This window comes from Euprymna scolopes, chromosome 23 (assembly GCF_053919585.1).
Source record: "Euprymna scolopes isolate OS-2025 chromosome 23, ASM5391958v1, whole genome shotgun sequence".
Lineage (NCBI taxonomy): Eukaryota > Metazoa > Mollusca > Cephalopoda > Sepiida > Sepiolidae > Euprymna > Euprymna scolopes.
Window position 1 is genome coordinate 96,694,146 of NC_136504.1, and position 12,286 is coordinate 96,706,431.

Below are 12,286 nucleotides of genomic sequence, written 5' to 3' on the forward strand. Positions count from 1 at the left end.
ATTAATGTAATATATATATATAAAAAAAAATTGTAATTTATAATCTATTTCGAATTTAAAACTATAGTAAAATATAATAATGTTAATAAACTAGGGAAATCACTTAGGATAGATAAATACTCACTTCCCCAAACCTTGAAAGATTTGGGTTTTTTAAAAATAATTCTTAAACGTATTTCGAAATTTTTAAACGTGATTCGATATAATTAAAAATCTATTTTTTTAAACTTTAAACGTATTTTTGGAAATTTTTAAATGTAATTCGATATAATTAAACGATTTTTTAAGTTTTTAACCGATACCAATACAGATTTTAAAGTTTTTATAACTAAGGAAAGAGATTTTAAAATTAAATGGGGTTCAAATTAAAATCGATTCATATAAAAAAAACATTTTTTCCAAATTAGATCTTAAATTTAAATAATTCAAAGTTGAAAATTAGGTATTACATTATCCGATATATATATATATATATATATATATATATATATATATATATAGATAAAAAAGGGGGGATTAAACAAAACGAGATTTGAACGTGGATTCGCGAGGTATATATACTTCACACTTCCGGTTATAAGATAGACGAATATTGGCTGAAGAGAGCTTGATAAGGATACCTTAAACGGGCCTTATTATCGGGCTTGAAACCGACGGTACCAATGACCTGTCTCAACTAACAACTTTCTGTACACTATATATATATATATATATATATATATATATATATATATATATATATATATATATATTAATGCCATAAGACACCGGCGTTGGATCTGGAGAGATATCGGTGTTTAGGTTTGTTTTTGTTTTTTTTTTTCAAATAAGTCACGTATACAGTTGTTTTATTTAGATGAAGTTAAAAATTCTAATATTTCAATTAATAAGTAGTTACTTTCTGTGAGGACTATTATCCTCAACGTTTTTTCGTCTACGAAACGACGGTCAATGGTTTCTCACTTTACACGATGGATTGCAAATCCATCAGTGTGTTCTTAGGAGGGGAAAGCATGCATCAGTACATAACCAGAGTTTATTTATTAATTATTTAAGGCATCCAATTTTATTTGAATCCTGTATACCTGATGCCATATTCCGCGAAAGAATACATTAATAAAAACCACGCCACCCTATAGAATAACTTAACAAAGACAGGGCAGTATGCACGATCTTTCTTAAAATATATTTTTCGAAATATCTTAATATAGACCAACTCCTAACTAACTGAATGTACTCGCAGAGCAGAATGTTCCTGATAAATTCAAATTAATTTATTCCAATTCATCGACATGACAAAAGAAATAAAAAGCTGAATACATACTTACAGAATGGAAATTGGAGAGAAAATATGTATTTCTGTAGCAAACGAGATGTCAGCATTCTAACAGAACGCCAAGCAAAATAACACATTGTGTTGTAGTATGTAACATGGTCAAATTATTTATTTTCTTTCATGCTTTTTTTTATTTACTTTGGCACGTTATCAGAAAGGGAGAGACCCCTTCCTGCGTCTTAGACGTTTTACAATTTTTTATTCACCTGAAATCGTTGCCACTGAGATCTCGAGGACTTCTGAGAATTAGGGGCCAGATTTTTAAAAGGTATTTTCAGTAAGAAGATTTACAGCAACATGTTTGTTCACATTTCATTTAAATTTGGTCTAATGGCACTGTTAGAAAAAACTGAATATGAAGTTTTTTAGAATCCAGTTATTTGCGAGAATTACTTGTTATTAAAAGCTCTTACATCTTAGCATTGCCACCTTAAATATATAGCATTTAGCTTATTTTAAGCTTGGTTTCTTCTATATACGTCGAGAGGACAGCATAGCTACAAGTTCGCCGAAACACATTCCATTGAAATATTTGTAAAATATGCACAGGTTGCAACATTGCAGCGATGGGACAGGGGCTGAAGCTTGGTTGGCAGTGTGGGACTTATGAAATTAGAACCCTTTATTGACCGTCTCTAAATTAGGAGACAATTGGTTGGTGCACTAACCTAGATGTGACAAGAATACTCCATGCATGGGTTGAGTATGACCTAATACAGATAGGATACTGGCAGACGAGAGACGTTTAGTCTCTGCGATAATTTCAATTTATTTGTTTTAATTTATATTAACTTTGAATGTTAGTAATGTGTAATCTGCCTCCATTTAAGTTTGCGTACAGAGAAACTCAGACCAAGTAGAATTTATATATCGTCGAGCGAGATGCACGCGCGGATAAAGGGTTTAGGCTCATTACCGCAGGGTCCCGATGTCGAATCTCGCTAGATTGTCACACTGATGTGTCGAGACGACGAAACACGTGTCAGTGGATAATTATATTAAAAGAACAAAACAATATGTATGCCGTTCCCAATGTGGCGGTATCAAGTTGGTTAAAGGGAAAATTATTCCCAACCATCATTTAGGTAAAAATTCACTTTCGTAAACTGAATTCCTTCAAAATGTATCGCAAAAACAAATAACATCTAAATAAATCGTGATACATTCAGACAGTCGAGCGATTTGGACGCGCGGATAAAGGTTTTAGGCTCATTACAGCAGGGTCCCGATTTCGAATCTTGTTAGATTCAGCCACTCTGATGAGTTGCAGACGATGAAACACGTATCAGTGGATAATTATATTTAAGAAAAAACAATATATATATATATATATATATATTATATTCAAGAAAAAACAATATATATATATATATATATATATATATATATATATATATATATACATACTAGCAGGTCGCCCGGCGTTCCATTGTCGTAAAGTACGCATAAATATAATATTTTAATTCATACAGAAACTGAGACCTGTGCCTGCTAGTATTATATATTTTCTAGACAGTTTACTTAAAAGTAAAAAAGAAAAACCAAGAAAATTCCCAAGCTGAGATTGAAACCAATACTTCAAGACAGTGCGTCAAGTACATAAACCATTAGAAAAGCTTGACACGATTTTATAAAAGTCTTTTCAAACCTATTATTCTTTACATAAGGAAATTCTCATTTGAACGATTCACGCATGCGAATTCGGTGAAACAGTTGACAGATAAATTCCGATGACCTCTTAGTACTAATCTTTCAATTATGACCAATTGACAGTGGTTTTGTCCAGTGTCCATATGTCTGAATATCCTATATACCAAATTTCAAGTCTTTGTATCCAAAATAGTTGAGTGTTAAGATTGAGAGGTGTCATAACACACATATTCTCAGTTATATATATGTAAACCGATTTAAGTAGACAGGTATATATATATATATATATATATATATATATATATATATATATATGTCTACTTAAATCGGTTTAGTTTTGTGTGTCGATAGTATTAATAAGACTTTGCTATTTCAAGTTTAATTTACAATTGAAACGATGTTAAACTCTTGTTCGTAAGGTTGTTTTTCTTTTATTTATTTTCAATTAAAATTTTAGGCAGTATAGCTAAATGGCATCGCCTTTTGATAACGTGTTCCAGCTTATCTCGTTTGTCATTCCGTATCAATAAAAAAATGCGATCAGACTGTTTTGTAGGGTTCTATGATAATATGTGGTATTAAGCATTGTGTACATCAGTTTAGCCACAAACGGCATAAATATAGAAAAAAAAAACAGTTGACATAAAAATTGATACTTTTGATAATGATCTGAATCTAAGAAAGAAAAGCAAATTTAGCATAATTTGAGAAGGGAGGCTCTTATGTCACTGCTTTGGTTTTGTTTTTTTTGGGTTTTTTTTTAATTCTCTTTGTGTATAAATGTTATTGTATGTATCTAATTATCTTTTTCTTTTCTGATGCCTTGTTCACTAGCTCAGAAAACTGTGTACAAAACTAAAAATATCGATTATCTCAATGTCATAAATTTCCGCGTTTTATTTTCGTCGCATTTATCGATCCGTTATCAAGTGTGATATTAAAAGGCTGCAATATTTGTATGCGATTATTCTGCTTTTTGCTCGACTGGACAAAACGACTTAAACGTATTCTAGTGCTTATCATCACATCACAAGTGTCCACCTTGTGTTCAGTAACTTCCTACACAAAGAAAGATTAAAGCAGATGGTTGGCGTGTCTTCAAGTAGAGCATTCACCATGTGCGCCGCCATCTTGGATAGATCATGTTATTGTTGATATCACGAGGTTAGAACGTGAAGGAGGACGACACTATTCTTAAACTTTAATACTAAAGAGATGCTTAAGTTTTTGAACTTTTAAGATGAGGAGTAATTCCTATTTTTTTTTTAATTCTTCAGACAACTGTTCTCATCCTGAGTGTTATTTTAACAGCGTAGCGATCGATGTAACCTTCTGGTGTATTTGTCGTACTCGACAATCTTTCCTCCGAATTCCAAAGGTATACAATCTACATGGCTATAATTTTCTCGTTTCCGTCAGCCATTACTGGGTAGAAGTCCTAAATAATTCTCAAGGTACGAAGCGTAGTGGTTAAATTGCTTAGTCAAATTTGGTTGTAAATATTACATGCTTTCGGAAGTTGACGGTTCAATCCTCAGAATTTTACCAAGTCATGGTTGAGTTAGCGAGAACAAGTTAATCTCGTCGAACAAAGTGATTACGTTAGAGATTCCGTGCAGATTTCTAGGTTCAATAGAAATATTGCTGATTTCGACAATATACACCAGAAAAAGGTCAGAGGTTACATCGACCGAAACCATGTAAAAGTAACTCAATAACATTTGTCCAAGGATACAAATAATCCGAAAGATGTTTTTTGTTTAAATTTCTTAATATGTTTTTCTCATAAAATCATTTGAGAAATAGAAAAATTAGTACATTTACGTGTACAGTCTGATCTAGGCATTAAAAAAAATGAAAATATCGAGACAAGTTTATATTGTACGTATCCGTTATGGAATGAAGTTCTCCGAAAAAAGAAATTTCACTTAATTTCATCAAGTAGTTTTTTTCTTGTTCTGTTTTTTTTTATTTTTTTTTATTTTTTACAGCAAAAAACAATTTGGTATGATATCGAGAAAAAGGTTCGATTTTTAGGAAGAAAAGTTAGTATTAAAGATGGGAGCTTAAACTTTAACAAAAGCTTTAAACTAAGTTATCTCCCCTGGTGTGTTCTAAAAATCCAAACAATTAAAAAATTCAAAGATGTCCACTTTCAACGTGCTGTAATAAAAAAGAAACAACAAGGAACTACTCGATCAAATAAAATTAAATTTTTCGGAGATCTTCAGTCCGAAACAGATACGTACAATATAACCTTTTTTCGATATTTTCATTTTTAATGCATAAACGGTACAAGTACCTTAGCACATAACAATATATATATATATATATATATATATATATATATATATCTCAGTTGACAAATATAGACCTAATCACTAAGGTGATTATCCAAGGTAAATATTTGTAACGATAACTAACATAAGCATGACTTTTGTTAAATCTTAAACGGATTCAATCGGCTTCGTCCAATAAAGAACGTAAACTGGAATATTGCGATAACGATGTAGAAATGCATAGCAATGTATGTCCACTGTTGGGAAGTACTAACGCACGAACATGGAACCCTCGGGTACAAGAACAATACGATTATGCAAATTCGTTAGAAGTTTGAGTTGATATCATAAAAATGCTTTTTGCTCGATAAGAATATTTTGGGGATGCAGCCTCGTCCCCAGGTAATGTAATTATTGGCTATAAATAATCTAAAAGAATAAGTAAACGCCAGGTAACGGATACGTAAAAAAAAAACGGATGTCTTCGTCGTGGGGAAATTAAAGATTGCAATAATCTGCGGTGCGTGTGTTTTTTTTTCAACCGAAATAATGTGGCAGAAATGGTAATTAACTTCCTAAATATATATTTCAGTCATATAAATTCTAAATATTTCAAATATTAAATTCACAAGTGGTCCCCAGTCGCATGGATATTCCGATTAGGGAAGATAACAATTTTACTTATTATGCAGTTCTTGTCGGACAGTTTTGGCGTCTTACTATATACAATTCCTGGTATTTCCAAATAGTTGCCCATCTGGTACTGATCAGGCTTAACATTGCTTAATTTTATTTATTTAATTGGCACTGGGATGTTAATGCTAGACTGTCCATAATAACATGAACTGTCATGAAAAGGATTACAAAGAAAGTGTTCGTTAATTCAAGTAAATCCAACTTTGTGGTTAATGAGTATTGTTTTCATACAAACGTTGTGATGAATAATGCGGAGATGACGAACTGTTTGTAACGCTTTGAGCAAACCAAAGGTCTGGTCCGCGAAAACATTTTGGATCGACCTGCGAGCCTGATTACCAATGATTCTATTTTTAACACGCGAGACGAGGCTATCGAATTAAACAAAAGACCTGCTATTATCTTCCTCCCATCTATCCAATCAAATTTGAATATCACAGCCGCGAAAACGCGATCAAAGTCCAATCACCTCCATTTGTGCGTAATAAAAAACATAAAATAAAAACTGAGAGCCTATTTGACAAGCTAACAGGCGATAGACATTAGGTGAGGACAGTTTTAGAGTGACGATTTTGTCTTAGTTGACATTCTATGGTATTCCTTTAACAGCGACCCCCATGGACTACACTTACAACTTACGTAAATTTTTGGATCCGTTCAATGCGCCATGTTATCTTTTCAATAAAAGTTTCAAACATACACTTCATAATTTCATCCGTTTCGCTTTGAGTCATTTTTTCCACTTTTACGTATTTTAACGTTCCTTAAGGAAAACTGGTTTCGTTAGGTGTTTTTTTTTAATTTTAGCTTTTTAGTTATGTTGTATATGTGCATAGTTTTATCTAAATCTTACTTACATTATCTTTTAAATCATATAAATGTATGTATGCTGGTGTGTGTTATAAGGGACTGTTGCCATCGTCCTAAATGTCTATCTTAACGGTCCGTGACTAAGTTTTTATAAGTCCGGGCGTGTCAGAGCATATAACACACATAGCATGAAGACAAAACTGTTTCTGCTGTTGGTCGCTTCTAGGGGATCTTTTAACCATCTGGGGTGCCGGGCCTGTTAAAAGGAATATGCTTCACAAAACATAAACCTTTTCTATGTCTCCATTCTACGGTGATAACTTTTAGTCCATCCGTCTTTCTCAGCATCTCTAATCAAACTCAACACTATGTTTGCGCAAACCGGAACACGTGACTCGTCACGTCTGAATATTTTCCGGTGCAAACTTACTAGGTCACAAAGTTTGATAATGTTAAAACATGTCACCATTCAGGTCTCCGTTGTTCACTCATCGCTAGATAGATAATTATATAGATAGATATATCGATATTATGTTTCCACACGGCTATTATCTAACTGTTGTTCTATGGTTTAAAATGTTTAGATGTACAAGGATCCGCACATGTAATTCCCTTTATTTCTCGGCAGTGATCTCTGTACAGTCTCTAATCCGTCGTAGCACGTGGCCCGCCGGGTCGAATGACTATCTGACCCATGGACTAAGCGTGTACAATAAGCAAAATATGAACACACAGTATTATTTGTTAAAAGAAATAAAGTGCAAATGTTGTGCATTAAACACGTCCAGTCAGTTTACAAAATCCAGGATTGCTTTGCAACCTTTTGGGGGGAGGGGCACCCTATATATGTAACGTCAGCTTTTCTTGTTGGCAATACAATTCAGAATTCCGAAGTAACAACTCGTGAATAGAAAAGCGTAACGTCCGAGTCTGGTTTAATAAAAGAGTGGTTGGTGTTTTTTGTTGTATGGCATATCAACCCGTTCAGGTTATTTAATGGCGAATCCAGTAATTTTGAAGAACATGTTTTAACAGAATTTTTTTTTTCAAGTCTGTTTCTGTTTAACCCATAATTTGGGCCCTAAGGGATACTACCACTCAGAGTGAGAGTGGATCTGGAAGCAATGGCAATTACAGAGTGGCTCCACACTCCTCAAAGCCCGAAAGCTGGGGCCTCCCCATCGGATATAGTTTAAGGTTATATCCAGGATCAATAAAGAGTGGCAAATCTTCGGAATATATCGATGTTTATAATCTTCCGACGACTATTTTTGTTTGGCTACCAACATTAAATATAGCTTTATAAAACTCCGCCAACTATTGCTACATATCGAGGGTATTATGATTGCAAAAATTTTACTCATTCTTTTTACGGGTCAGTGTGAACTTATGGAGAATTAGTAAATCATCTTGACTTCTTGGAGATGTGCGTCTACAGTGTACTCGTCCAAACTAATAAAAATTGTACAATACAACACTGTAAAAAAAACATCGGTACATTATTGTTTATGTAAATCTTATGACGTGATCCATATATAATTTTGTATTTTTTAAAGATTTCTTTATAAAGGGATCTATATTTATAATTTTGTATTTTTTACAGATGTATTTATAAAGGGATCTATATTGTTACCGGAGTACTTTAACGTACGTACGTAGCTTTATCACAGTTTCCAGATTATAAATTATTCGATCGTATTATTAAAAAAAAAGGATAGAAGATTATAACATACTACGAACCTTAAATTAGTACATAGCTACGCTAATGCAATGTCTGCAGTATGTTATCACTTATCCTTTTTTAATAAATAAGATCTCCCGATCATCGAAGACATACTATAAAAAAAAAACAATGATGTCGCATTTGGGCCGTACGTAAAACTGAAATATACCTTAATCTTCTGCCTAGGATCCAAATGGTATGATTATGTCAGAAATTAATTTTAGGCTGTACATTTCTTTCTCTTTTCATTTCTTTCTCTTTTCATTTCTTTCTCTTTCCTTTCCACCCCCTCACTTCCTATGAAACTGTAACAGCTGCTGCTGATGTCGCGCGTGTTGAATTTCAGTTGACGGTTGGAAAGAGGATTTTGCCGCCAAAATACGAATTAACCGCCAATTTAATCAGTTGCAGACAAGATTTTGTAATGAGCAGACGTGTCTGTAGACTCGGGAATTTGAAACAACAGTCTTAGGAATGGGACGTGTTTCAGGTCGGGCAGATAAGCCCTAAAAAAGGATAATTAATGGAGACGCAGACAAGAAGCCGAGAATATACGGATGTGTCACGTCTCGAACAGGAACTGTTCTAAAAGACTGTAGAACAAATGCCGAAGAAGAGTAACTATGCCTAAAGCACAAAGGCATGAACGATCAGGCAAGATCGCGAGAATCACGAGTAATCAACGGAGAGCTAGACGGATGCTGCTAGCTAAGGAAAAATTGTGTTGAATGGAAAACCAAGAAAAAGATCCTATCTACGGAAATTACGTCTTCTACAAAAGAAACATTTGCAGTAAGAAAATCGTGCTTGTAAAGATACAAGGGAAGTAATCGCGATTCGACTACATTGGATGGTGGACTTTTTTTTCTTTCTTTCCTATCCTTCAAAAAATATATTCTACAGAGTAAGTATTTCCTTTAATTATTGATGCTCTCTCTAACTGTTAAATGGCTTGTTAAGAGCGGAATAATGGGACATTATTATGCAGCCCCCCTCCTTTTATGGGTTCTACACCCAGGAGTTTTCAGTCGATGTTATAAGAATGAACTTTGAATATTAGGACTCAAAAAAAAAGAACATTTCGCTTTCATTTTTTTCCCTTCTCTGTTAATAAATGTAATTTGTGTGTTACTTAAAAATTGCATTGTTTTCTTTCTATTTCTTTTTTCTCCTAATATGTTAAGCTGCTACTTAAAGAAGCCTTGCGTGATCGGCTTTGAGTGTTACTAGGTTAAAGTTGCGATATTTATATATTGGCGTTTCCGTTCAGCCGATATCTTATACAATGGAAACATGTCTCGAGCTCTTATAAGAATGTAGAAGATTAACCGTAATATATTTTGACACTACATTAACCATATTACTTAAATACTTTTAGTATTAATAAAAGGGTTATAATAATATTGCTGTGTCCCTATTCAAAGTAAACGTCCATAGAATGCTCAGCAGCTATATATTACATATGAAAAATGCCGCTATGGAATTTGAAAATAATAACCTATAGAGTTGAGGTTGTTTTTTTTTTACTCCGATTACCGTAAAAACGTGTTAAATGTGCAGATATTTTCTCAAGCATAAGTATATGCTTGTGGGGGATGACTTCCAGGTTTAATTTTACTGGTAGTTTAAAATAAACAAGATTTATTTTATTATTACCACCACTAATAGCATATTTTTTTAAACAAAGAAATATAAGAATATAATTGAAGGAATCATTTGAGGCGTCGGAAAACAGCAACATTTATCCGATACTGATTCCTCAAAAAGTTCTGATTAATCGTTTCGAAAGAGAGACAGGAAGGGCTCGAAAATCGATGACTTAAAGAAATTATTTGGAATATTGTATTCTTTGTTCAAATAATTTTTTTTTTTTGAAAATTTATATTTTTCTGAATGAAATTTCAATATAAAGAACTATTAAATTTATTTTGCTCTGTCTTGTATATTGAGCAACACTCATTTGGATAGGATTGTCTTATATTAAAATATTACGTCCCAGGAATATTTTGAAGGACTTGATACAATAAGATTCACTAATTTGTGATCCATTTCACCTCGATATTCTGCTATATATATCGTTTATATAAAATGCTAGACTTTTTAGCCTGTTTAAACTAAGCGAAGCTTATGACCTGTTGATTTAAAATGTGTGTTTTTTTCCAAATTGATAACTGAATATGGTTTAATGTCTGCTCAATTCCGCATGAAATACTCTATTGATCTCTATATATTCTTAACACTGCCTCAAGCAAATATCATAATACGTACTTAGTTGCAGCAAGGATCCATGCAAAACAGTTTCCGGGAGAAAAAGTGAACTAAGGGATAGTATTAGAGAGGTGTAATATAAATGTTTGACAAAAATCCACACAAATGTCGAAATACAAACTAACAATACAAATAAGATAAAATCTCGTATGATTTGGATTGCCCGAGTTTCAATCTCATAATGTTTTGACCGATGTGACCGTAAACCATCTTCAGGTGTGTTTCATTGATCTCTGAAATTTCTAGGGACTTTTGAATAGGGATTAGCTTGCTATCATTCCGTCAACCATGACTTTGTAGAAGTACATTAGTTTGTATCTGTATTCTTTGCATTGCCTGTACTGAGGGTTGAACCTTCAAGCTCCGGACTAAAGTCACTTAGAACTGATTATTACTTCATTTGAAAATATTATTTTTCAGCGAAAAATTATAGTATGAATTTTAGGAGCATGCAACCTGCGCTAGTTCCGTTGTGATTGTATACCACACACACACACACACACACACACACACACATATATATATATATATATATATATATATATATATATATATATATATACATATATATATATATATATGAGAAAGAAAATTAAAACTGTCGAATATAAATTTTGATTGTAAAGTTCAACTTAGTTTCAATTTCTTTCTCTTATTATAAGGTGTACTCTCTATTGCGTATTGAGCTTTCTTATTCGGTTGGAATAAATACTGTCGTTTATATTAGTTTGAAGTTTACCATTGCGTATATCAGGTATGCACTACATCCTTTTGATTTCATTTATATATTTATATAGCCGTACTGAAGAGCTGCGAAACAGCACTGTATGTGGATGACTAATATATATAATGACAGTGAGTTCACTTGGCTGGGCGAATGCTAGGGAAACTAACCCCAAAATCAAACACCACTGCCTTGTGAGCCTTATCACAGTAAAAGGCTAAGAGATGGGAACTTCTGACTTCAGATCCTACTGCTGCCTTGCAGTTTTCCTTAAAAGGATATGGAACGTCATCCAGGAAGAAAAGGCGTAGTAGCAGATACGATAGGACGACTCTCTACCTCACTGAGATTACTGTCGGTAGGAAGCTGCGGTCTCCTTTGCTGCCAGTCGTCGCGGGTTCGCTCCATTGGACAAGAGGGTGTCTATCTGATGCGCAATAGATACTGCACCTTAACTGCGCAAGCAAGTTTGGAGCCCTGTGGTGATGGAGTGAGACTACTCCAACACCGAGGCCTCAGCTAGTCACTGTCAAGACTGACGGACTGCATGATGATGATGATGATATGAGCATCCTGCGCCCATGCTCGCTAAATTCGGTGTCTCTGAAGAATAATTTTATTTGTAAAATACTTAGCTATGTACAAACTCATGAGGAATAGAATACAGGAGAAATTTAAAAAAAAATGATTATTAATAATTAATGTTGGCTTAACGAAGAATAAGCAATATTGCTACGGGATGAGATGTATATCAGATTGTCTTTTAACTGCATATAAATTTCTAGTAGTTTATCTATATA